Source organism: Phascolarctos cinereus, unplaced genomic scaffold (assembly GCF_003287225.1).
Source record: "Phascolarctos cinereus isolate Bilbo 61053 unplaced genomic scaffold, phaCin_HiC Scaffold_4;HRSCAF=312, whole genome shotgun sequence".
Classification (NCBI taxonomy): domain Eukaryota; kingdom Metazoa; phylum Chordata; class Mammalia; order Diprotodontia; family Phascolarctidae; genus Phascolarctos; species Phascolarctos cinereus.
The window spans coordinates 332,998,308-333,024,237 of NW_027555847.1; the positions used below are offsets into that span (position 1 = coordinate 332,998,308).

At 37.9% G+C, this 25,930-nt stretch overlaps 1 protein-coding gene across 3 annotated transcripts in view; it reads left to right on the top strand.

The window, feature by feature from the left end:
• LOC110222317 (3',5'-cyclic-AMP phosphodiesterase 4D-like) overlaps positions 1–25,930 on the top strand; it is a 798,164-nt gene that overhangs the window by 169,465 nt on the left and 602,769 nt on the right. For all 3 annotated transcript variants that reach the window (XM_078153186.1, XM_078153187.1, XM_021007250.2), the window contains exon 2: positions 24,399–24,486. The gene's annotated coding sequence lies outside the window, so the exon portion shown is untranslated. The remainder of the gene's footprint in view (positions 1–24,398; positions 24,487–25,930) is intronic.

Sequence of the window (25,930 nt, forward strand, 5' to 3'; positions counted from 1 at the left end):
TGAAAGGTTAACAAGTTAATCAACAGTCAAACCAAAATTGCTTGGTAAAAGACTCTCAAATTTGAACCATTTGACTAAATCAAACACACAGAGAAAATAACAGTGCTATACCATTTATTTTAACAAAATGGAATGAGACTAAAAACCAAACAACAGTGCTGTAGACAACTCTCAAGAGTTGCAGGGAAAGTGTCCACCTGCATTAGGAGGGACTTTCTGCACCCAAGGAAATCACAAGCCCAATAATTTCCCCTATAATATTATAGTAATTATAGATCACATATTGTGAATGATTCTGCCTCCTTCAATCTCTGAACATACATATTGTTTCTAATTTTTGATTATAAATAGAAAGAATATATATTTTCATAGAAACTGGTCCTTTTCTCCCTTTTCATGATTGTAGGATGTCTTAGAAATGGAGTCACTGGGTCAGAGGATGTGCTTGGTTTTATTTATTCTTATTTTAAGTTGTCAGACCATTTTCCAAAAAGTTTGCAGTAGTGTTGGGAAGCTGGTGTCGAAATTGCTTGTTTCTCCAATTCCTCGGCCCTTCAGTTGTACCTTTTTTTTGGGAGTGTGTGTGTGTGTGCGTGTGTGTGTGTTTGTTTGTGTGTGTGTGTGTGTGTATGTGTAGGGATTATAAAGTTGGCTTCATCTGCATTTCTCTGATGACCAGGGCATTTGAACATCTTTTCATATAGTTATTATTTTCTCCTCAAAAACTGGTCATTCTCTTTGACTGGTTCTCTTTTGGGGAATGCATATTACTTTTCTAGATAAGCATCATTCGCTTATAAATTCAGACCATTATCTGACATACTTTTTAAGATCTGCTCCGTCTTTTTTTTTTAAGATGGTACTTTTTTCTATGAAAAAGCTTTTTTGAGTAATCAAACCCATTGATTTTTATCTTCAATGATTTCTTCTATTTGTATGATAAAAATAATCCTCTTATAAGTGAGACAATATTTCATCCCCTCTTCTTCTGTTATTTTTTTTCTATGTGGATTTTAATAATATTTAGATCATTAATCCAGTCACTGCTTTCTGTAGTCTATACTGTAAGTGGAGGTATCCAACAAGCTGGCTGTGGGCTGCATGTGGCCCATAATTCTCTCAGAGTGTAGTCAGAACCAAATTAAAATATAATTGGGAAATATTTAACAAAATAATTAAAGATACAATTAAACATAGAAAATATTATTCTTTAAAATTAAGTCAATATATGGCCTGTCGGGATCTTTATGTATTGATTAGTGGTTCCTGTTTCTGTTTGCATTTGAAACCACTCCTTTGGTTGACTTTCAAACTTTGCAAAAACCTCCATCAGTTGTTGCTTAGTGACTGAAAGGATTGTATTTGTAATCTTAGCCTTAAGATCATCTAAAGAATGGGATTCTGCTGCATACCCAACAATTTTGATGTAACCCCTATAAGAGAAAGTCCCAGAGAAAAATCAGGTGACTGAGGGGGCCAAAGAAGAGGAGACCTCTCCAATGGATGAACCAGTCTAAGAAAGCATCATCCAGAAACTGTTTCACATGCAGTGTATGACAGATACCCTGTCTTGTTAAAATGAAAATTAAACAATTGTTATGCAGAATTCTCAAAACTAAGTGTAAAAGCAATTTACATACTTAAACCTTCAAATGATAGTTTTGGAAGCTTGTGGTATTTATACTTCCTTGAGTTATCAAAGCTTGAAACTGCCCTCAGATGTTTAGGACATTCTATAGAGTTCTAAAGTGTCATATTATAAGCCAGAAAGGATGCCTAGTAAAGAAAAAAGCACTGGCTTTCAAGTCAGAGGACCGAGGTTCAAGTCTTGTCTCTGTTTGACTCTAAAGAAGTCACAGCCCTTTTCTGGCCTTCAATCTCCTTATCCATAAAAAGAGGGGATTAGATTAAGACCCTTCTAACTCTAAATCTAAAAGCACTGGCTCTGGGAGCAGAGACCCTGGGTTCAAATGCTACCTGTGTCATTTGCTACCTATGTAACATTGTACAAGTTACCTAGCTTCTTTGGGTCTCAGTTTCCCCATTTATAATATGAAGCCATTAAACTCATTGGCCACTTAGACCTCTTCCACTTGTAAATATAGTTCTAAGATCCAAGGGGGTCTCTATCTGCTCATCTCAAATCTTCTTGGTCCATCAGTGAACTTTGTTGCTGTGATTTGCCAAAAAGGAGCGAACTTTAAGGTAAGTAGGAAGAAAAATACTGAAATGAATTCAAAATAACAGCAAATAAAAAAAAAATCTCACAAACCTCCACTTTTGTTGGTATTTAACTCATGACCATCAGTTGAAAACATGAAGTGAACAGGCTTTTACAGTTACTTTAAATCAAAATGTTTAAACACATGTAACTCTATTGTTTGAAACTCACTACTTTTATTTATTATTTTATTTTCCCCCAGTTACATGCAAAAACAATTTTTAACACTCATTTTAAAAACTTTGAGTTTCAAATTCTCTCCCTTCCTCCCCCCCACCACACCCTCCTGCCGTTGAGAAGGCAAGCAATTCTATATAGGTAATAATACATGTGTAGTCATGCAAAACACATCCATAATAGTCATGTTATGAAAGAAAACATAAAAATCCTCAAGAAAAATAAAGAAAGTTCAAAAAAAGTATGCTTCAATCTGTGTTCATACACCATCAGTTCTTTCTCTGGGGATGGATATCATTTTTCATCATAAGTCCTCAGAGTTGTCTTGGATCATTGTATTGCTGAGAATAGCTAAGTCATTCACAGCTGATCATCTTACAATGTTGCTGTTACTTATACACAGTATGTTTTACTTTTCATGAGCCCATGTAAGTCTTTGCAGGTTTTTCTAAGAACATCTTACTCATCATTTATAAAAGTAGAATAGTATTCCATAATAATCACCTGCTACAATGCCCAGCTGATGGGCATTCCCTCAATTTTTAATTTTTTACCCCCAGAAAGGGCTGCTATATTTTTGTATACATAGGTCCTTTTCTTTTTCTGTTTTGTATCTCTTTTAGGATACATAGCTAGTAGTGCTATTGCTAGTTCAAAAGGTGTATTATAGCCCTTTGGGCATAGTTCCAAATTGCTCCACAGAATGATTGAATCAATTCACGACTCTGCCAACAGTACATTAATGTCTCATTTTTCCCACATCCCTCCCAATATTTGTCATTTACCTTTTCTGTCCTATTAAGACAATCTCATAGGTATGAGGTAGTACCTCAGAACTGTTTTAATTTGAATTTCTCCAATCAATAGTGAGTTAGAATATTTTTTCCATGTGGCTATAGATAGTTTTGATTACTTCATCTGAAAAGTGATCATATCTTTTGATCATTTAACAATTGGGGAATGGCTCTTATTTTTATAAATTTGACTCAGTTCTCTTTATGTTTGAGAAATGAGGCCTTTATCAGAGAAACTTGCTTTAAATTTTTTTTTCCACAGTTACTTTTGCTAACTGTATTTCCCTCCATCCTATTCCCCCCAGCCCAGTTTATTCTATTCTTTCTCTCTCCTTTCACCCTGTCCCTACTCAAAAGTGTTTTGCTTCTGACCACCCCCTTCCTCAATCTACCCTCTCTTTGATCCCCCTCTTCCCTTATTCCCTTCCCCTCCTACTTTCCTGTAGGGTAAATAGATTCCTGTACCCAATTGCATGCACATGTTATTACATCTTTGAGCCAATCCTGATGAGACTAAGACTCATTCATTCCCCTTCTCCTCCCCCTTCTTTCCCTCCACTACCGTAAAACCTTTTTCTTGCCTCTTTTATGTGAGATAATTTACCCCACTCTACCTCTCCCTTTCTGTTTCTCCCAGTACATTCCTTTCTCATCCCTTAATTTTATTTTTCAGATGTCATCCCTTCATATTCAGCTCACACTTGTGCCCTCTGTCTACATATACTCATTCTAACTATTCTAATAATGAGAAAGGTCTTAAGAGTTACATAATCTTCTCATGTAAGTAATTTAACCGTATTAAGTCCCTTATGATTTCCATTTCCTATTACCTTTTTATGCTTCCATTGAGTTTTGTATTTGAAAATCAAATTTTTTATTCAGCTCTGGTATTTTCATCAAGAATGCTTGAAAGTCCTCTATCTCATTAAATATGCATTTCCCCCCTGAAGGATTATATTCAGTTTTGCTGGGTAGGTGATTTTTGGTTGTAATCCTAGCTCCTTTGCCCTCTGGAATATTATATTCCAAGTCTTCTGATCCTTTAATGTGGAAGCTGCTAAATCTTGGGTTATCCTAACTGTGGCTCCACAATACTTGCATTATTTCTTTCTGGCTGCTTGCGATGTTTTCTCCTTGACCTGGGAATTTTGGAATTTGGCTATAATATTCCTGGGAGTTTTCTTTTTGGGATCTCTTTCAGGAGGTGATCAGTGGATTTCTATTTTTTTCTATTTTACCCTCTGGTTCTAGAATACCAGGGCAGTTTCCCTTGATAATTTCTTGGAAAATGATGTCTAGGCTCTTTTTCTTTTTTTTGATCATGGCTTTCAGGTAGTCCAATAATTTTAAAAATTCTCTCTCCTGAATCTATTTCCCAGGTCAGTTGTTTTTCCAATGAGATATTTTACATTGTCTTCATTCTTTTTTTTTTTATTATTGCTTCTTGATTTCTCATAAAGGCATTATCTTCCATTTGCTCCATTCTAATTTTTAAGGAATTATTTTCTTCAGGGCGCTTTTGGACTTCCTTTTCCACTTGGCCAATTCTACCTTTTAAGGCATTCTTCTCCTCAGTAGTTTTTTGGACCTCTTTTGCCATTTGTTTTTTTTTAAGGTGTTATTTTCTTCAGTATTTTTTTTTGTATCTCCTTCGCTAAGCTGTTGACTCTTTTCTCATGATTTTCTTGCATCACTCTCATTTCTCTTCCCAATTTTTCCTCTACCTCTCTTACTTGATTTTCAAAATCCTTTTTGAGTTCTTCCATGACCAGAGACTAATTCATATTTTCCTTGGAAGCTTTGGGTGTAAGAGCTTTGACTTTGCTATCTTCTTCTGAGTGTGTTTTGATCTTCCTTGTCACCATAATAGCTTTCTATAGTCAGAGTTTTTTCCTGTTGCTTGCTCATTTTCCCTGCCTATTACTTGACTTTTAATTGTTTGTTAAACTAGGGTTCTGCTTCCAGGGTGGAGGATATACTATGCCAATCTTGAGGGGTTTCGTGCAGCTGTTTTCAGAGATACTTCCAGGGACCAGTAACTTTTCAATTCTTCAAAGGTGATATGATCTATAGAGAGGTGTTTACTCCTCCCCTGGACTGTGCTCTGGTCTCTGAGTGACTACAAGCATTCTTTTCTGCCCTGGAACTGTGAGGAGGGTCTCCTCTGCACTGCTGCCACAAGCTGTGAAATATTAGTGCTTCTCCTTGCCCCAGGACTACAACCCCAATCCAAGTATGGACAAAGAAAGAGTCCTGCTTCAGTGCTATCAAAAAGACCCCCATAATCTCCTTCTGACCAGTTGTTTAATCCCCTTACCATCTGTGGGCTGAGAGCTCCGGAGCAGCTGCTGCTGCTGTCATACTGATTCAGTCACTCCCAAGGTCTGCTTCTGGTTTGCTGTGGCTAGAGCTATGCACTAGACTGTACTCCACTCCCACCCCGGTGTGACAGACCCTTCCTACTGACCTAAGTTGTTTTTGGCATCTGTGCACTGAGAGGTGTGGAAAATGCCACTGCTTCCAGTGATTCAGTCATCCTAAGGCCTGTTCCAGGTTTGCTGGGGGCCTGGTCTATGCTAGCCCCTCATGGTCACTCTCACCGTGGTGCAACAGACCTTTCCTGCTGATTTTCAAAGTTGTTTTGGGCTGAGAATTTGTTTTATCCTGTCTTTTTATGGGTTCTGATGCTCTAGAATTTGTTTAGTATCATTTTTAAAGGTATATGGAGAGGTTTAGGGGACAGCTCAGGTGAGTCCCTTTACTCTGCCATCTTGGCTCCCTATCAGAAACTCACTATTTTTAAACATTAAAAAAAGTTTATTGTCAAAGTTCCTTTTGTATTTTCTGCATGTTTACATGGATTACAAATAGGTTGCTCATTTCTTAAGTATTCCTGATGGATGTAATCTGGAGAAATAACTCACTTATTTCCATTACTTACTCTTCCTTTCCAATGAAGTGTGTACCCAGAGGTTTGATGGTAAATATTTAACAACCAATTCTCCCAAAATGCACAACACACTTTTAAGTTTAATAATCCCCATTACTAATATTTTCTCTATCAGTCTCTTAAGCCCACATAATCAACAAAATAGTAAATCAAGCTGTAACATTTGCCAGTTTCTGAGGTATAAATGCTCATGATGCAAGTTTAACAATCAGCTGTTCTGGAGCTGCCTCTAGTACACCTCTGTGTGTACCTTGCTTTTAAGGGTTCGACGCATTTCTTATGGAGTCTTTCCAGAAACTTTAAGTTATTGTGCTTTAGACACCCTAAAGTCATGAACCTGAGGAACTGGTTGATCTTGTTAGGGGTAGAGATTCTGTGGCCTTCTAGGTCCTTGGGGACAGACTTTTGACTGAGTCCAAGCTTTACAGAACAAAAGAGGATTTGTTCTGTGAAATTTGGATTCACTTAAAGGGCTGCACTTAGGGACCTAGAGAATCACATGTGGCCTTGAGGCCACAGGCTCCCCACCCCTGATCTTGGTTATGCTAAGCATATGACCATTCAGTAGTCTGGCCAGTGAATGACATGTTTGATTTCCTGGATAATGTGGCTGTGGTATGTGAAAAGTGTTTATCTGGCAACACTGGGCTGTGTTTAATCCATTTGGCTACTCAGAAGGGGAGAGAGCCTTAATTTCCTACTCTTTTGTGTTGTGGTTCTTGCCTTGGGAATTGAATTAGATTATTGGCATTAATAGTACTATGGCATTTCAGTGCTATCGAATTTGAAATTATTGACCTATCTCCCCCTCACCACTTACTGAAAGAAAGTCCCTTGCAGCTAAGAATAGTTTTTTTCTGTGTTAGGAAGTTTCAAAGGTGTAGGCCACAATGACTGGGTTTTCTCAGCATCTGAGTTATAAACTGTGTTAGTTTTAAAGTCATGAGGGTAGCATGTTGTGATGAAACCCTGATGGCTAGTAAAAGCTAATGCAGCTTAGAAACACATTCCTCAAATATTTCAATTGATTTTGCACTAATATAAAGGACTTCTGAATTTGGGGCCAGAGTCCATGAGGCCAAATCCCAGCTATGCCTTGTGTGATTCGGACCAAGTCTCTTACCCTGTCTGGGTCTCAGTCTCCTCATTTGCAAAATGAGGTCTTTGACTTTGTGACTAAGCTTCCTTTAAGATCTACATCTAGGATTCCTGTGAAAATCACCATGGTTGTTTCATTAGTATTTAATTTGGGTATGTGAAATTGTTCTGTTTATTTCTTTAATATTGTTTGCTGTGTTTTATATTTAAAAAATGATTTATTATGTTAAAGTTGAGATATCGTGTTTAAAAGAGGAAATGGTGTTACCTTTAGGAGAGAGGCTTGAAGGCCTCCCTGTATATGAGTTCCCTTTCCAACCAGTGTAGTGCCTTGCATACAGTAAGTGTTTAATAAAACCTCATTGAATTCATTCTTTTGTACATCGATGTCTGAAAGATAGGAGGATAGTGCTAGGAGAAGAATCACAAGGATGTCACAGGAATGATGCTGAATAGAATTCAATTTAACAAACCTTTGTTGAGGATATGAAAGGCACTAGGAAAATATGAGGTCATAGGACTTTTTGGAACAAAAAGAGGCCTCAGAGATCACCTAGTTGAATGGTCTCATTCTATAGATGAGGAATAAGAAGCCCACAAAAATAAAATGACTTGTCTAAGGTCATACAGGGAGGTGCTGGAAGAAGTTGGGTTCTAATACTAGAAATTGGGCTTCTCCATTCTCAATTTCTAAGTGAGGGAATTCTAGTCTACAGAAACCAAAATGTCAAGTTCTCTACAAGTGGGCAAAAAATATTGTTAAGACAAGGAACAAAGGCTGGACAGCTGCCATTTTCTTATCCATGAGTTAAGTTGAGTTTGCAGTCATGCGGGGGCAGGGCGCAGATAAAACTTAAAACAGCACTGTGACTTTTAGGACACTGTATAGAGAAAAGCCTAGCTCCACCAGCCTTTCGTTGGTGTGAACATTTATAGTGATAAAGTTAAACAGAGTAGATTAGTTAATGAAAAGGCTTTGACAACTAGTAGCTGGCTTCCTAGAAAGACCAGATGCTTAGTAGCTGGAGCAGTAACATAACTGATGGGTAGAATAGATACTACTGGAAGATGTGACCAAAAGAAGAAAGATTCTGGTATAAATTGTACTCTAACTCCTGAGGGCATAAAGGAAGTAGAATTATAACCAGGGATCCTACCGCCTGGTCTGGAGAAACTTTAGGTAGTGGGGTAGGGATGGTGATATAGGCAGGCTCTGGGAGAGACTGGCAGATTAGGATAAAGTCATGCCAGAAAACTCCGTAGAAGGCACAGGGATAAAATTCTCTGTACCACTTAGGGGAAGAAGCTCACTCCTGTCATACTATATTGAAACCTGGAAAGGCCTTGGATGCCTGCCTTAGTTATGGTTATAAAGGGATTTATTAATAAAGTATGGCTTCCTAAATGAGCAGCTAGGTAGTGTGGTGGCTAGGGTACCAGACCTGCAGTTAGGAAGACTCTTCTTTCTGAATTCAAATCTGGCCTTAGACATTTACCAGCTGTGTAATCCTGGGCAAGTCACTTGACCTTGTTTGCCTCAGTTTCCTCATCTGTAAAAATGAGCTGGAGAAGGAAATGGCAAATCACTCCAGTTTCTTTGTCAAGAAAACCCCAAATGGAGTCACAAAGAGTTGGATGTGACTGAAAACAACTGAACAACAACCATAAATGAGCCTAGATTTTTTGTCTTTAAAGCTTCCTTCAAAGTCACATTTTTGTCTTTTTTTCCTTCAAGATAGCTTATATAAATTATGTAGTTATATTTTTAATAAAGACAAATTTGTTTTCTAGACAACTAATTATATTGTGGTTTAATTTAGGAACTCAATAAAGCTATACCTGTTGCAGTCATGAAATTTGTCTTTGCTCCCTACCAACATAATATTGCCATTTTGTGACTCACGGAAATTGTAATCATAAGTCCTAGAAATGTGTTTCAGTCTTAAGAGAATGGCTAATTGTAGTGTAACTAAGTATCACAAGATGTAAATTGTCATGGGCACACAAGGGCATGAATCCTGAGAGAAGTTCACTTTATATAGACTTGAAACAAATTGGGAAGAAGGGAAATAAATTATTTCATTTTACAAAAATGAGAATCTATCTGTTTTTTGTACCAGCAGAAGTTAAAATTCAATATTGCTTATTGCTAATTAATATGCAAAGAAACATCCCATACTGGCTTTCATGAAATTTAACATTTGATTTTGACACATGGCCAATGTATCTTTTTTTTTACCAATCATACATTTCTTAGGTAACTTCTGTGACACATTTTGCATGTAAGTTATCATTGGTATTATCCTTCAGCCTTCTTACACACAACATATGTTTTTCCATTGGACCACTGGACTTTTGCATGTGGCTGATAGACTTGCAAGATGCCATATACATGTTGTCTCCCCCATTAGAATGTGAGCTCCTGGAGGGCAGGCGCTATCTCTCCTTTTTATTTATAGCCCCAATATTTACCACAGGAGCTTTGCACATACTAAGTGCACAGTGTATATGTGTGTGCGTATATATATGTATTTTCATTCATTCTCTTTTGAATTGCCCGCAAAGTTGATTCTTTGGAAAATATGATGTTTCGTGATTGCAAATCAAGTCGCATCACCAGAAGAATATTTTAAAAGACTTTTGTTTGAGGAAGAAGCTTGGGATTGTTAAATCCCAAGCATTGTGTAATTTCCCAAATGAGATCTGGCCTACTTTGTCCTTTCTATTTAGTTCTGGGGGAGCTCTTTGTCATTCTTAGTATCTTTCTAGGTCTGGAGTATATATCTTTATATCATTTCTATTTCTATCATCTCTCTGCATCTGTATCTCTATATCTAATTCTACTTCTAACTCTACCCTTACCCCTATCCTTATCCTATATATCTATAAGCTGATGGACTTAATTGCCCACTCATTTAACTGCACATCATAGTCTGTTTTAGGTAGGTGTCTTCTGGGAGTTTGGAGTGACACTATTATGGGATTTGATGGAATTGCATATATCCTATCATCCACAAAGAAAAAATACATCTGGGAAATCTCACCATCTATAAAAAATTCCTTTTCCTTTTGGATATACTACATGATAGTGATAAACCTTTTTGGTAAGAATATGCATCGCTTTGATGCCTTGCTTGATACTGATAATAAGAAGATGGATTCATTAAGGCATTTAAGCATATGCTATTGGAGTTCCTGGCTTTCATCATTATAAAATGCACTTACCAAGTGCCTAGCTGTATAAGACATCACACTAAATGTTCTACAAAGTACATTAAACACATGGCCCCTCTCCTTCATTTGTTTGTATTTTAAAACAAATATCATTGACATTCATGAACATGGAGAGAATACACAGGATAAAAACTTGGAATAAATATATCCATAAATAGGAAGAATATTTATAGAATCACAGAGTAACAGAATGTAGAGTTGAAAGGGGCATGAGAGATCATCCAGGACAACTCCCTTATGAAGAAACTGAAGCGCAGAGAGTCACACAGATAAGTAGGGCAATGGCAAAGTTAGACCTCTGCTTTTTTCCTTAATAATATTTCTTTCCAGTTATATGTAAAGATAGTTTTCAACATCCATTTTTGTAAAATTTTGAGTTCCAAATTTTTCTTCCTCCTTCCCTCCTTCTCCTCTCCCATTTGCCTTCCCCAGGATGGTAAGCAATCTGATATAGGTTATACATGTACAATCATATTAAATATATTTCCTCATTAGTCATGTTGTGAAAGAAGAATCAGAACAAAAGGGGAAAACCACATGAAAGAAAAAACAAAAAACAAAAAAGTGAAAATAGTATGCTTTAGTCTGCATTAAGATCTCTTAGTTCTTTCTCTGGATGTGGTTAGCATTTTCCATCATGAGTCTTTTAGAATTGAGTCAGACCTGGTTTTAAGGAAGATCCTTTTGGCAGTTCTCTGTAGAATGGATCAGAGTTGAGAAGAGATTTTGAGTCAGGAGGAACAATTGAGATGCTATTGTAATAGAGCAGAGAAGAAGTAATTAGGGTCTGAACTTGGAATAATGAGAAAGAGATGGATGTGAGAGATGTGGTGGAGGTATGAGTGGTAGATTTGGCATCTGAACGAAGAAGTGACATGAGGAGAGTGAACTATCAAGGTTAATGCTGAGGTTATAGACTTGGGAGATTGGAAGAATGGTAGCAAGAACTTGCTATAGAAATTGGGAAATTTGAAAAAAGGGAAGTTTTTTTTTTAAAGAACAGATTCTGTTTTGAACATGATGACTTGAAGATTTCTATCAAACATTAGTTCACAATGTCCAATAGGCAGTTGGCAATGCAGGACTGGATATCAGGAGAGAACCTGGGGCTGGATATATATAGATCTGAGGATCATATGAATAAAAATAGTTAAACCATTAGTAGTTGGATGGGTTATAAAAGGAGAGCATATATACAGAAAAGATAGACTAGGAGAGAACCTTACGAGCATATCCACAGTTAGAGTGCATTTTGTAACTAATGGGGAGGCACCGAGGTCCATTTGACTCTGTACATATTCAATGAAGGCCTTTGCAGGAATAGCTGTCAAAAACACTCAATCATAGAAAATATAAATTCTGCTTTGTTTTAAAAACACTAAAACTTGCTACCAATCTAGACTCTTAAAACGTTATTTCCTTTACATATTATTTCTAGACTCTTTATACATTATTTCTATTACATCACTCTACAATCCAGTGAAACTGGCCTTTTTGTCCTTTCTTAAATAGCTTTTAATTTCCCATCTCCTTGTCTCTGCATTTGCATGTCTCTGAGGTCTGCAATATGTTTCCATCCCTCCTCCAGGTTTCAGAAAACCTTATTTTCTTCAAGACACAGGTTAAGCACTACTTTCTACATTTTATTATTTTTTAAAATTCTGAATGTAACAGACACCAAACAAAACAAACATTTCTATATACATAATAGGATAGAAAAAAGAGGATTGCACATAAAACTGTAAATGTCTTCAGAGTTCCATTCAGTCATGTCTAACTCTTTGTGATCCCTTTTGGGATTTTCTTAGTGAAGATAATGAAGTATTTTGCCATTTCCTTCTCTAGCTCATTTTACAGGTGAGGAAACTAAGACAAATGGGGTGAAGTAACTTGCCCAGGGTCTTATAGCTAGTAAGTATGTGAGGCTAGATTGGCACTCAAGAAGATGAGTGCCATTCTTCCTTCCATTCTCTTCTGTGTATTTAAAAAAATTGGTTTAATGACTATACTTTCTTTTTTTTCCAGCAAACCTAATGTTAGTCTCCATTTCCCTTCTACCCCCTCTATCCTCCATTAAAAAAATCCTCATAACAAATATGCATAGTCAAGCACAACAGATTTCCACATTGGCTAAATCTGAACATATCTGTTTCATTCTATATTTAAGTCCATCACCCGTCTTTCAGAATGTGGTTGGCATGTTTCTTCAGTGATCCTCTGGAATGGTGGTTCAAAATTTATTTCTTTTTTATCCAGGAGTTCCCTATACTAATGAGATTACAGTTTCAGTCCTTATTTTCATTGTTTGGCTCCCATAAATCAAATGAGATAATATATTTAAATTATGTTAGAAACCTTAAAGTGCTACATAAATGCTATTATTATTATTATTATTATTATATTATTATTATTATTATTATTATTATTAAGTAGCCTAATCACAGGGCTTGTTCCTATTCCACTGGGCTGCCTCCTGCAACTTCAGTTCTATAATCAGCATCCCAAGGGAATTTCCTGAACAGAGTTGAGCCACTTATGGTCTTTTCTGTCTGTCCCCATGATTATTCTTACTCTTCTGACATCCTGAATTCTATTTCTCTGAGCTTTTAAAAACTGCCATTGTCCATGTTGTTCAGTTGTTCAGTTGAATCTGGCTCTATGTGATCTCATGGACAAAGTCCATTGGGTTTTCTTGGCAAAGATACTGGAGTGGTTTGCCATTTTCTTCTGGAGTTTGTCCCTGTTTTACAGATGAGGAACTGTGGCAAATAAGGGTTGAATGACCCCTTGCCCAGCTAGTAAGTGTCTGAGGCCAGCTCTGAGCTCAGGTCTTCTTGATTCCAGGTCTGGTACTCTAGCCACTGTACCTCCTAGCTGTCCTCTTCCCCCCCCATCCCCATTGTCCATACTACAGAATAAACATGATTATTCTCCTTTGTACTATTCTTTATTTTTTCTTTGTTCCTAAGATTTGCTTTTCAAAACTAAGTTCCTAAAGGACTAGAACCATATCTTATCTTCCTTCTCCATCCACCACATGTATGACACTGAATGCTCAATACATAGTCTCCTTTCCTAAGAAAGGAGGAAGGGAATATATCTATGAGTTCCTTTCTCAGGTAGGATAGAATCCAGAAGTGTCATCACCTTTCTTTTTTTTATCCTCTTGGAATGACTTCCTATGGGAGATGGGATTTGAGAACCTTTTTATGGGAAGGAACTAACATGTTGATTTATAGCAGGCAAGGCAAGAAGCATTTATTAAGCTTACTATATGCCAGGCAACATGACAAGTGCTAGAGATACAAATACAAGCAAAAAGAAAGGCAGTCCCTGCCCTCAAAGAGCTTCTAATCTAATAGGTAAACATGATGTATGCAAGAAAGTTGGAAACAGTGGGGGGAATTGGGAGAGTGGGTGAAACTACCTAGTGTAGGAGCACAATGCTAAAGGTTGGAAAATCACAGTCAAAAGCTGCTGGAAGATGAATGAAGATTGGCTGGCTTGAGCCCCTCCCTAAAATGGAGAACTCACCAGTTATAAGGAGGAGGTCATTAAAGCAGAAGATGTTCAAAGGTAGGAAGGCTGCAAGAGGTGCTGGATGTTCCAGGGTGAAATTGTAGATGAGTCATGGCACTGAAGTCCAGAGAGTCAGAAGAACAGATGGGAGGGGAAAGGGTACAGGAGAGGTTAGTAAAAAGAGACAGCATGGCCCTCTAGAGCAGAGGGGTCAAACATGGACCCCAAATACTCCCCAAGTGTGGCCCCAAAGAGATTAAAATGTATTTAAAAATCCTCTATGATTTGGATGTGTTGATGTAAAAGTTTAAAAACAATGAATATATACATATGTGTGGTTTCCTAAGTCAATATGAGAGCCACAGGGATCTTTATGTATAATTTAGTGATTTCCATTTCATTGACACCAGTGCTCTAGAATAATCAGAGAATAAATTCCATGCAAATAAAGCATATGGGAATTTTTCCTTCTCCAAATAATCGCAACTAAGCTAGCAGATGAATCCTTGGGCTACTATTTCTCTATTGAGTCCTTGTCTTTGGGCTGGACAGTTTCCAGGAAACTGCTTGTTCTGAAGACTGAGAAACAATCCAGTCCCACCCTCTCATTTTACACATGAGGAAGCTGAGACCCAGGAAGGTTAGTGATTTGCTCAAAGTCACTTATGTCATTAGTGGCAGAATTAGGACTTGAACTCAGGTTTCTTTGGTTTACAGCCAGGGGCTTTGGGCAAGTAAATTGGAAAGAAAATGTGATAGGGAACTGGCTTTGGTAAACATAATATTTGACTACCCTGATATTAATTGAGCCCCCACAGTATAAGCTATATGCTCTAAGGCCTGAGGTAAATTTTGACTGTACTAGTATTCTTTTTTTTTTTTTGTGAGGCAATTGGGGTTAAGTGACTTGCTCAGAGTCATGTGGCTAGTGAGTGTTATGTGTAGGAGGCCAGATTTGAACTTGGGTCCTCCTGACTCCAGAGTCAGTGCTTTATCCACTGCACTATCTAGCTGCTCCTGTACTAGTATTCTTGAATGGTCACCTAGTTGAAAGAATTTATTCCACTCCCAATTTGCTTAGGAACCAAGTGCTTTCCTCCAGTTGTTTGGAGTATTCTTATAGTACTGAAACAAGTGGTACTTACATTATTTAGGTAGTTATAATAGAGTTTACTAATCATTGACAGCCTGAAATTTGCATTAATACCAGCAGATCACCTCCTGGCAGAGTCTCTATCCAATCCTGCCTGGTGACAGGGAGGAGGTAATTTCCTAGATTGGAAGAGAGCAGGGTCCAAATTCGTTACATAGTCCTGGGTGATGCCATGTCAATACCGGGGCACCAGAAGCCATTGGGTTGAGGTGGAAATACTTGTAGTCAACAAGCATTTATTAAGCACTGGGGAGTCAAGTAAGAGCAAAAACAATCCCTGTCCTCAAGGAGTTTACATTCTAATGGAAGACAGAACATATATATCTTCAAAACATATTCGGGCTATATATAAGGTTGTCTGAAAAGAGAAACATTAGCAGCCAAGAGAACCTGAAAAGATTTCCTGCAAAAGATGGGACTTGAGCTGAATCTTGTAGAAAGTCAAGGGTACATAGGCAGAGGTGAGGGGAAAGAGCATTCCAGGGGTGAATAACAGTACAAATATTTGGAGACAGAGTGAATTGCACATAGGCCAACGTAGCCAGGTGGTTGAATGTGTGGAAAAGAATAAATTGTAAAAAGACTGGAAAGGTAAAAAAGGTTCACCCAGGTTATGAAGTGCTTTGAAGTCAAATAGTAGTTTATATGTAGTCCTGGAAGAAAGAGGAATTGACTAGATAAGATGGGAATGGGAGAAAGAAGGAGTGACATTATCAAACCCTTGCTTTAGAAAGATCACCTTGGCTGCTAAGGGGAGGAAGGATTGCCATGCAAAGAGAGTTGAGGAAGGGAGGCCCATTAGGATACTACTGAATGGTCCAGGGGAGAGGTGATGAGGGCCTGACCTATGGTTGTGGCTATGTGTGTGGAGAGATAGGGTATGCATATGATATAGATATAGATGCCCTTATATACATATTCCTATAGACATGTAGCTATAGCATCTATATACTTATCCACACATAGCTTTATCTCTATATCTCTATCTCTTTTCTGTCTCTCTAGGAGAAACAACAATATTCAATAACTGGTTGAATGTGAGGAGAGTGAGTATGAGCAGTTGAGGATTACACTGTGGTTGTGAGCCTGGGTGATTTGGGGGGATATTCAGGTGTGAGGGGGACATGGGAGAAAAGATAATGAGTTCTGTTTTGTAGGGGTGGAAACCTGAGCTGGGAGGTCAGTACTGGATCAAGAAGAAAGATACAGGACATGTTGGGGCATTGAAGGTGAAGAACTCAACATGTTTCCCCAGACTCTGGACATTTTTATGGTGGCTGCAATGCATCTGCTGTGCCCAATCTGAGCTGGCAGTGTGGCTGTGGGCATGTTCATCATGTTCTCTCCCTGACTCAACCCTGATGTAATAAGACTGTGGTGCTGGACAGCACTCAGAACTTCCACTTTCTCTCCCATCTTTACTTGTTCCAACATCATAGTGGAATGAGCACTGACTCTGGAGTCCAAATTCTGTCTGCTGCCTGTGTGACTTTGGACAATTTAAATAGCAAGGAAGAAAACAAGCAATTATTAAGCTCCAATTATGTGTCAGGCACTGTGCTAAGCATTTTACCAATATTGTCTCCTTTGATCCTCACAACAACCCTGGGAAGTAGGTATTATTATTAATTTCCTCATTTTAGAATCGAGGAAACTGAAGCAGATAGATGTTAAATGACTTACTCAGGGTCACACATGTAGTGTGTGAGGCTGGATTTGATCTCAGATCTTCCTGACTCTAGGCCTAGCAGTTTATCTACTGAGACTCCTAGCTACATCTAGTAATGTCTCTGGACTTTCATTTTCTTATTTGTAGTATGAGAGGATTAGATGACATTGTAGCAGAGATGCCTTCCTGCAGGCCTACCCCCTCTCTACTGACACTTACATTTTAATCTGGGATATTATGAATACTGGAATTCCTATCCCAGGGGTGGGGAACCTGTGGCCTCAAGGCTGCGTATGGCCTTTGAGGTCCTTGGGTGCGACATTTTGATCGAGTCCAAGTTTTACAGAACAAATCCTTTGATTAAGGGGATCTGTTCTATGAAGTTTGGATTCAGTCAAAGGGCCACACTTGAGGACATAGAGGGCCACATGTGGCCTTGAGGCTGCAGGTTACCTATTCTTGTCCTATCCTTTGAGCTGGGAGTGTCTGTTATATTAAATTGTCTGGCACTTTTGCACAAGGAACTAGATGAAAATTCCCAAACTCTTTGTCACTAGGGGCTCACATTATCATCTATTTAAAACCTATTCCAAGAAATTGGTGTGCTGCCTAGTCCTATTTTCTTAACTGTTGACATTAGGAAAAAAAATAACATAGCTAATAGAATGAAAATAGAATCAATCTTCATCAGAATGGCTGTTAAAGTAAAGTCAAGAATCCTGACCAAATAGAAGATGAGTAAAGAAACAGAGATGATGTGGCTGCTTTTGGGATTTACCTGGAGCTTCTACACAGTAGTCAGGTTTTGAAGTAAATATCATAAATTGCACTTGGAATTTGGAAATATGGCAAGCGTCGTGGGGCACATTTACAGGACAAGCATGAGCTGAAATGGAATTTACTGTTGAAAGTATATCACATTATAGCCAGGGAAGACAGGGAGAGCAATACCAGACAGCTTTCCCATTAATCACAAAAGATCCTTAATAAAGGACAGTAATGAATAAGGTAAAATAACACATCCACAATTTCAACTGCAGCTCTTCACCAACTTTTAGAGCAGTTTTCAAGAATGGTTATTGTTCCTTACCTTTAAAATAATTTTTTTGTTATATATGTTTCTAAATATTAAATATCCATATGGAAACAAGGCCTGTGTTAAACAAAAGGACACATTTAGGCATCAACACTTAAAAACAGGAGAAGCAGTAGAATCACATGTCCAAGAATCCTTTGGAATGGAGAGGAATTCATTGGCTCATAGGATCATAGATATTGTCTAGCCCAACACTTCCCATTTCATAAATGAGAAAACTGAGGGTTATAAAGTTAAAATGATTTGTTCCATATCACACAAGTAGCAAACGTTTAATGCAGGATTCAAACCCCAGTCTTACTGACTTCAAGTCCAGGACTTTTTCTACAGTTTTTTTTTTTTAAATACAAAGAAATCACATAAATCAGTGTTTTGCATCCATTTAATGTGGTACAATTTATTTTCTTATGTATGTCTTTTACTTCACACTTTGTTGTTCAGTTGTGTCTGACACTTCATGACCCTGTGGACCATACTGTCCATGTGATTTTCTTGGAAAACATACTGGAGTGGTTCACCATTTCCTTCTCCAGATCATTTTACAGATGAGGAAATTGACTTGCCCAGGGTCACTCAGATAGTAAGTGTTTGAGGCCAGATTTGAACTCACAAAGATGAGTCTTCCTCACTCCAGGCCCAGCACTTTATCTGCTGCCCCACCTAGCTGCCCTATCTACTACTCTTTGCTCAGTTCAACCAGCATTTATTAAGACTCCCAACTGGGTATTGTGGTATTATCTAAGTATTAGATGAAGGGGCTGGGCTTACAATCTGGAAGATTTATTCAAATCCTGCTTCTTCCTTATAGCTGTGTGACCAGTCAAGTCACAATTCTTGGTGCCCTAGGCAACAGCCTCCTTACTATAAAGTATAGATGATTTGCTGACCAGCATCACTGGTTGGAGCTTACAAACTAGAAGTTTCCCACACCAATGAAATCACATTGGATCAAAAAATAAAATATTTATCATGCATTGTGTTAGGCACTGAGGTTATTTAGACAAAAAAAAAAACCCCTTGACCTCAGTGAGCTTATAGTCTACTACTGACATAATCCGATAGCCATTTTGTCACAGAAATTATAATTATTTATATGATTGTTTTGATTTAACATCAACTCTCCCTGTTATTCCCTCAGTGACAAAGTTCGTATAATGAGGTAACAAAGAATATTTCCTAACTTGGTTAAGGATGAAATTCTATAATTTAGTAAAGAGGAAAGGCTTTGGGGGACTAGGTGTTATGCAGAGAGACAGGCCTTGTCTCTAGGAAGGAATCAAGAACCTCAGTAGTTTATTTGGGAGGTTGTAAACTTATTCAGGTCACAAGGTTCTGTTTAATAAATCACCACATGCACCTTTGAACAACAAATTATTTATTACCTTCTGTCTGGTTACGTAAGTGCAGAAAGCATTCATAGAAAATGTAGTGGTATTCAAGGCTGGCCTTGGAGAATGTGGGATAAGTGCTATCTGCATGACTTGATTTGAGAGCTACTGGGCAGACTCCTTTGTGCCTGGATAAATTTTGCCATTAGAGATTTATTCTTTTGCTTCTTGAAGACTCTTTAGTCTTGAAGTGACCTCTACTAAAGTACAAATATGCTTGGAAGGAGAGAATGTCTTGTACCTCATCAGTTAATAATTATTTGGTTCTGAAGTTGGAGCACTTTTAGCTTGAAATCCTGGCTTTGGTATTTATCTTGGGTCAGTTATTAATTTCTCCAGGCCTCAGTTTCCTCATCTTGTAAAATGGGTAGAGGAGGACTAGATGATCTTTAATGTCCCTTCTAATAATCTTATCATCTTCTAATTAAAAATGAATGGAGAATTCACTGAAATGAAATGTAGAATAGGTATTTATTACAATAAAGGATGAGAGAGAGTATAGGATGGGTGGGAAAATGGAACACTGTAAAAGAAAGATAGAAGGAAGCCAAATACAAACTTGGGAACATATTTACAGGGGTCATCTAGTCCAACCCTCTCATCTTATAGATGGTGAGACTAAGGCCCAGAAAGGTTAAGTGTCTTGTCCAATATCATGAAGATTTGATTCTGAGTCTTTTTAACTTCAAACTTTTCACTATGCTGCCTTTGTAATTTTTCTCTGGTTAGGCTACCCTAAATAGGCAACTGGCCATATCCTTTGATAGGGATGATTAGGCCTCGAACGTCCAGCTTTGCCCTTTGATGTCACATGTGAGTCACCTGTTACAACAATGTTATTTAGGGGTCTTAAACCCAGAAAACCCTGTCTTCTGAAGCATTATGAAAGTCTGCCTTGTCTCATAGACAGAGATTGTTCTATTATGGCAAGAAATAAAGCATGTTATTTTTAATAAAACTTGATTAAACAGACTTGTTGTTCCTAATAAAATACTGGTTGGTCAACATTCCATTCTAATAGTGGAGTTTCTACTCCAGTCAGTCAACATGATTTTATTGAACACCCACTGTTTATTTCTTTTCTGGGATGTGGATATGTTACTGTCTGCACATAGATGGAAAGAAAAGAAAAAAGAAAGTTGGAATGCCAAATACAGTGTTCCAAAAGAGTAACAGAGTTGTATTAAACATAGAATCCTTATATCCAAATATACAAAAAAAAATCATTGTTTTCAAAAATAATTTATGTTCCCTAAATCTCTGCCAGCCACAAATTAATGCTGTCCCCTCCAACTGATGTGAGGCTAAGTCTCCTAGTTCAAACTGAAGGCCTGCAAAGCAGTGGTCATTTCTAACATTCTGTAGAACTGGAGACAGTTCTTGTTATAGATGTGTTACCTTTCAACTTAAGCATATTCATCAGCAAGTCTGACTTTAACATATAGCCAATGAAGGCCCTTGTCTAGGCATTATGTTTTGAGAGGGAGCAAAAAACTCTGCCCAACACTGTTTAACAGGTTCAGAGATAAAGACCCTGAAGGGATCTTAGCAGTTATGGAGGCCAACCTCTTAATTTTGCAGAAGCCCAAAGAAATGAAATGGCTTGTCTAAAGTCACATAGGTAATCAGCAGTAAAGCCAAGATTTGAACTGAGATCTTCCAACTCTTCATCATGGGTCCTAAAATTCCATCATAATTTCTTAGTATCATAGTTCTACATATCAGTAAATTGCTTTCATAAGATGATTGATCTAGAAAGGACATTAGTGGCCATTTAGTCCCTCATGAGAAGCAGGTAAGTGGAGCAATGTATAGAGTAATGAACTCAGAGTCAGGAAGACCTGAATTCAAATGCCACTTCAGACTCTTAACTGCTATGTGACCCTAGACAAGTCACTTAACCTCTCTCTGCTTCAATTTTCTCATTTGTAAAATGGGAATGGTAATGTCACTTTAACCCCCCAGGTTCTTATAAGGATCAAATGAGATAACATATCTGTAAAGTGATTTACCAACCTTAAAGTTCAATATAAATGCTAGTTATTATTATTATGGAATCTAAGGCCCAGGAAGGGTAATTTACTTATCTAGGGTCACACAAATAACGAATGTCAAAGATTTGAATCCAGATCGTCAGTCTCTAGAGCCAGTACTCTTTCCATTGCATTAAAACCATTGTGGGATACAAGTGCTATCAAGGAGGAATAATATACAGTTGGTATGGATATTTTCTTAGCTGATACACAATAATTGCTACCTATCCATGTGTTCTCGTTCATGTCTTTCTGGAAATCCTCTACAGAGAAGTTACGCAATGTTCTCCAGACATTCTTCTGAGTCTTTTACTATTTCATGAATATTGTTAAAACATCAGTCATTAATATTAGCTTGTCTGATCTGTTATCTCGTTAGGTTCTAAAGGAATGGGATGTAGGACAGGTAAGTTGTGATAGAGGAAGAGAGCAAAAATTCAAAGCAAGGGGAACATCTTTGGAAGGAAGGCTAACGGCAGTTCTATAGCTTGTTCGTGTGTGTATGTGTTTGGAAGGTGAGTTTTGGGAAATTGCTTGGTCATCAAATGTTTGTTGATTATTGCTTAATAGCAGCTAGAGTTGGGTAGTAAGAAGGAGAAAGAAGCACAGAAATGGAATGAAGTATACCAAAGAAAGTTTTGTCATCTTTGCTTTTTTCTATGTCCTGCCTTATTTGTCTATATGATATATGTAATGAGAAGCAGCAAGGCATTGTGGTGGGTTTGGAATCAGGAAGACCTGAGTTCACATTGGCCATATCACTTGTCTTCCCTCATCTTCAATTTCCACAACTGTCAAATGAAAGAGTTGGACTCAATGATCTTCAAGATCCCTTCCAACTCTTAATCTATGATCACACATACATATGTATGTATGTATTTTTTTTTAAGCAGTTGAGGTTAAGTGACTTGCCCAGAGTCACACAGCTAGTAAGTGTCTGAGGTCAGATTTGAACTCGGTTCCTCCTGTCTCCAGGGCAGGTGCTCTATCCACTGTGCCACCTAGCTGTGTCTGTGATCCTACATTTTTAATAGATCCTACTAGATGTTAAATGTCAAGATATGATCACCAACATAGAGGTCCTGGAATATAAGCAATGTCACCACTGACATGGAGCATATCACAGTGCGACTGCTGAGTTGGAGGGAGGCAGCACACTAACGTGGCTTTTGCATGATGAGATGAAGTGAGCAAGGAAGGAAGGAAGGAGGGTTTGAGGGCTCCTCAAATCGTGGTGTTTATTTGTGGTCAGCTGAAACCAAAAAAGGTGGGCATAGACAGTAATCTGACATGGAGCAGCAATCAGGAAGGAAGGAGATCATTGTGGCAGTAAGTGACTACAGTTATCCTTTCCACATGACAACTTTCCCCACTGTGGGTTTCAATTTACTGTGACTAAGCGTAAGAAATTAAATGGGAACTTGGGGGGAGTTTTGTGGAAGCTGAAGACATCATGCAAAGGCCAATAGATGACACAGAAAAAGTTCAGAAACTCAGAAATGTATAAAGTACACATATAATATTGTATGATATCAACATTTTTATCTTTTAATAACATAATAATTCAGACTTTTTTCTGGTATGAAGAGAGGGCCAAAAAATGGTATGTGGCTTTTTCCAGATTGAGAGGGCACTGTGTCCCTAACCCCCATGATGTGGAAGTGAAAACAGTATTATGGCTACAATTACGGAGAGTGTTTTCCTTGGTGAAGTGTGGGTAACATTAGTGCTCGCATTTAGTCTTTTGGGTCTCAACTGGGTGCAGAAATAGCAGTCTCCTTTGGCAGAATCATCAACAAAAATATGAGATTAATCAGGTTTTTTTAGTAGTCCACTCTCAAATTTAGACTCTTGGTGGACCTTTCTGTTGCTTTTTACATAAGACTGAGCCACATATTTTAGGGGATTTTTTTCTGCTCTGTAAACACTGTGAGTGCTTTGTCAGGCAGCACTTTCTGGTTCTCTAAAAGGTTAGCAATCAAACGAGAAGCTCTCTCTTTAGGACGCTGCAGGGAAAAGGACAGAGTGTGTCAGTTATTAGGCCAGGCAGATCTGTTGATTGAGTCAGATGCTGCAAACAAATTCTGAGGATAATGTCAATGTTCTTTAATAAAACAGTGCATTACTAAGTCAGAGGGAGGTCTCTGTAGGAATGGACATCCCTGTTTGGGCAGAGTGTTAGAGACAATTCTAATTTAGCACAGAAAGGCTCATGGCTGGTACTGGGGCAAGACTCAGCAGTGTGGCCTTGAATTGACATTGATGCATCTGGTCGGTGCACACACCTCCAGAGGCAGAGAATTATCAGTGACAGAGTCTCAGGCTGCCATGGAAAATACACTTGGGAGTGGGAGCTAATTACTTACTCTGGGGAAATAGGTGTTAACTCTTTCTGCTTTATCTGGCACTCAGGAAGGAGGTCCATATAATGAAATAATTGAATGCCTTTCTTCTTTGACTATTATTATTCTTTTGTTCTATTAATGTTTTTAAATTTCCTTGTGTTTGGTTTACAGCTTTTATAGATGAAAAAATTGTAGCACATTTCCTCTTTTTGGTGGTTGGTTTTCTCTTAAATTCTCCCCTCCTCCCTTTTCAGGTAGAAAATTTTATTATTATTATTCTAATAAGTTTTTAATCCCTATTGCTTTTATATCAGTCATTTATGATGTAATGCCACTCTGTTTCTACCACCACCAAGTGAGCCCCTCCTTTAGAACAGAAATTTAAGCAAAACCCAAATCAAGACAATGACTGTAGTTGACAATGTATATGCTGCATTCTGAACCCCTAGTCTCACCATTTCCCATCCTGAAAGATACATCCTCATCTCTTCTTCTGACAAGTTTGGTCATTTTAATTCCTCAGCATTTGAGGTCATTTTAGTATTCTTTCTACTTGTATTATTGATTTATCATGCATAGGCTTCTTCTGATTCTACTTATTTTATTCTCCAACAGTTCATGTACATTTCCACATTTTTCAGATTTCCTCACTTTTTTCTTATAGCACAATAATATTTTAAATTAATTTAAAAGAGTGTCCTTTCTATTGTTGATTCTACAGTGAAATGTAGTGGACAAACATCTGGACTCATCAGGAGAAACTCTGGTTTGAATCTTGCCTCTGGTGCTTGCTGGCTGAGTGACCACAGGTGAGTTCCTCAACCTCTCTGGGTCTCAGTTTCCTTATCTATAAAATAGCTGGATGCAAAGTGCTTTGAAACCTTAAAGTGTTACCTAAATATCAGCTATAATCTTAAAAAAATGATATTTAAAGGTTAAGCCTGTGATCCATTATGTATCCTGTGATACTTTAATTCAAATAAGTAAAATTAGGAGATGAAGACAATGAACATGAATGTTATTAAATAGATTTCATTAGGTTGACAGGAATTTGCACCCAAGTCTAGAGAATTATTTGATTGAAGAAGTAACTCCTTAAATATTGGTTCTAGCCTTGTGAATTTTGACTGTATTGGAGTAAGACTTTTCCTATGCTTTTTATAAATCTATCCGACTCTCTCCAGGCCTCCTTTGCTGTTTTGCATTTTCCTTTGTTGAGAGAATTCAGTGGCAAGAGTCACTGAACTATGAAGTAATGGAAATAGTATGAAAGGGCACCTGTTCTTATGAAATTTCTAGATCTACCCTTGGGATAAGCTTCAGATACTGATCTGAACCTAATGACCCGTCAGATCATGGCTTCATGCCACTGTTATTCCTTTTTTTTCAGAACATCATGTGTCCCTTTACATAACAAACTCTTAGTTGTCCAGAAGCTGATTACACAGTGTGGAACTGGTTCATAAGAGCATGGGCTTCAAATTGCATTAGACAGCTGGGATGTTGCTTCTTCTGTTCCTTTTGTTACTCATCATTTTTGATTTTTATTAGCACCACTCTTGAGGGTAGAAAGAGAAAACAGAAGAGAGGACGTTGTGGATGTTAATTTTGTGTTGTCTAGGAAATTGCTTTAAAGAGGACATAATGATTTAAGTGAGGTGAAGGTATTCAGTCCAGATATTACTCATGCTCCTTCTTCCCTTCGTTAGCATGAATAACGATATTACCAGTTTACCTGCGTGTGTTTCTATATTTACTTAGATATGTTTTCCTCAGCCTTAAGGATAGTTGGCTTCCATATTTCAAGCAGGGAAAATGGAGGCAAGAACAGCTATCCAAAAATGGAATGGACTACTTTTTGAGGTAGTGAGCTCCCTGTTATTGGAGGTGCTCAAGAGGCTAGATGGCCATCTCTCAGGGATGTTATAGAAGAATTCCATGTTGGATAAAAAGTTGAACTCTCAGTGTTTCCTAATGATTAGTGGATGGCAAAGTTTTATTATCCTGGAAAACTTTGACTTCCAAAGACTCTTCTTGAAACCTATAAAATTAAAAACAAACTTTTCCTTCTCCTCCTCTCTCTTGTCGTCCTACTTTCTTCTCTCTAACTCGTGGCCTTCTAGCCCAGAGCTGTCAAAACTCAATTGACAAAAGGTAGAATGGTCCTAGGAAGAGAACTGAGAAATCTGGTTGAGCTTTGGGAAACTTTGAACTAGTTGACTAATGAATGTCATTTGATGATGAGATGACTGG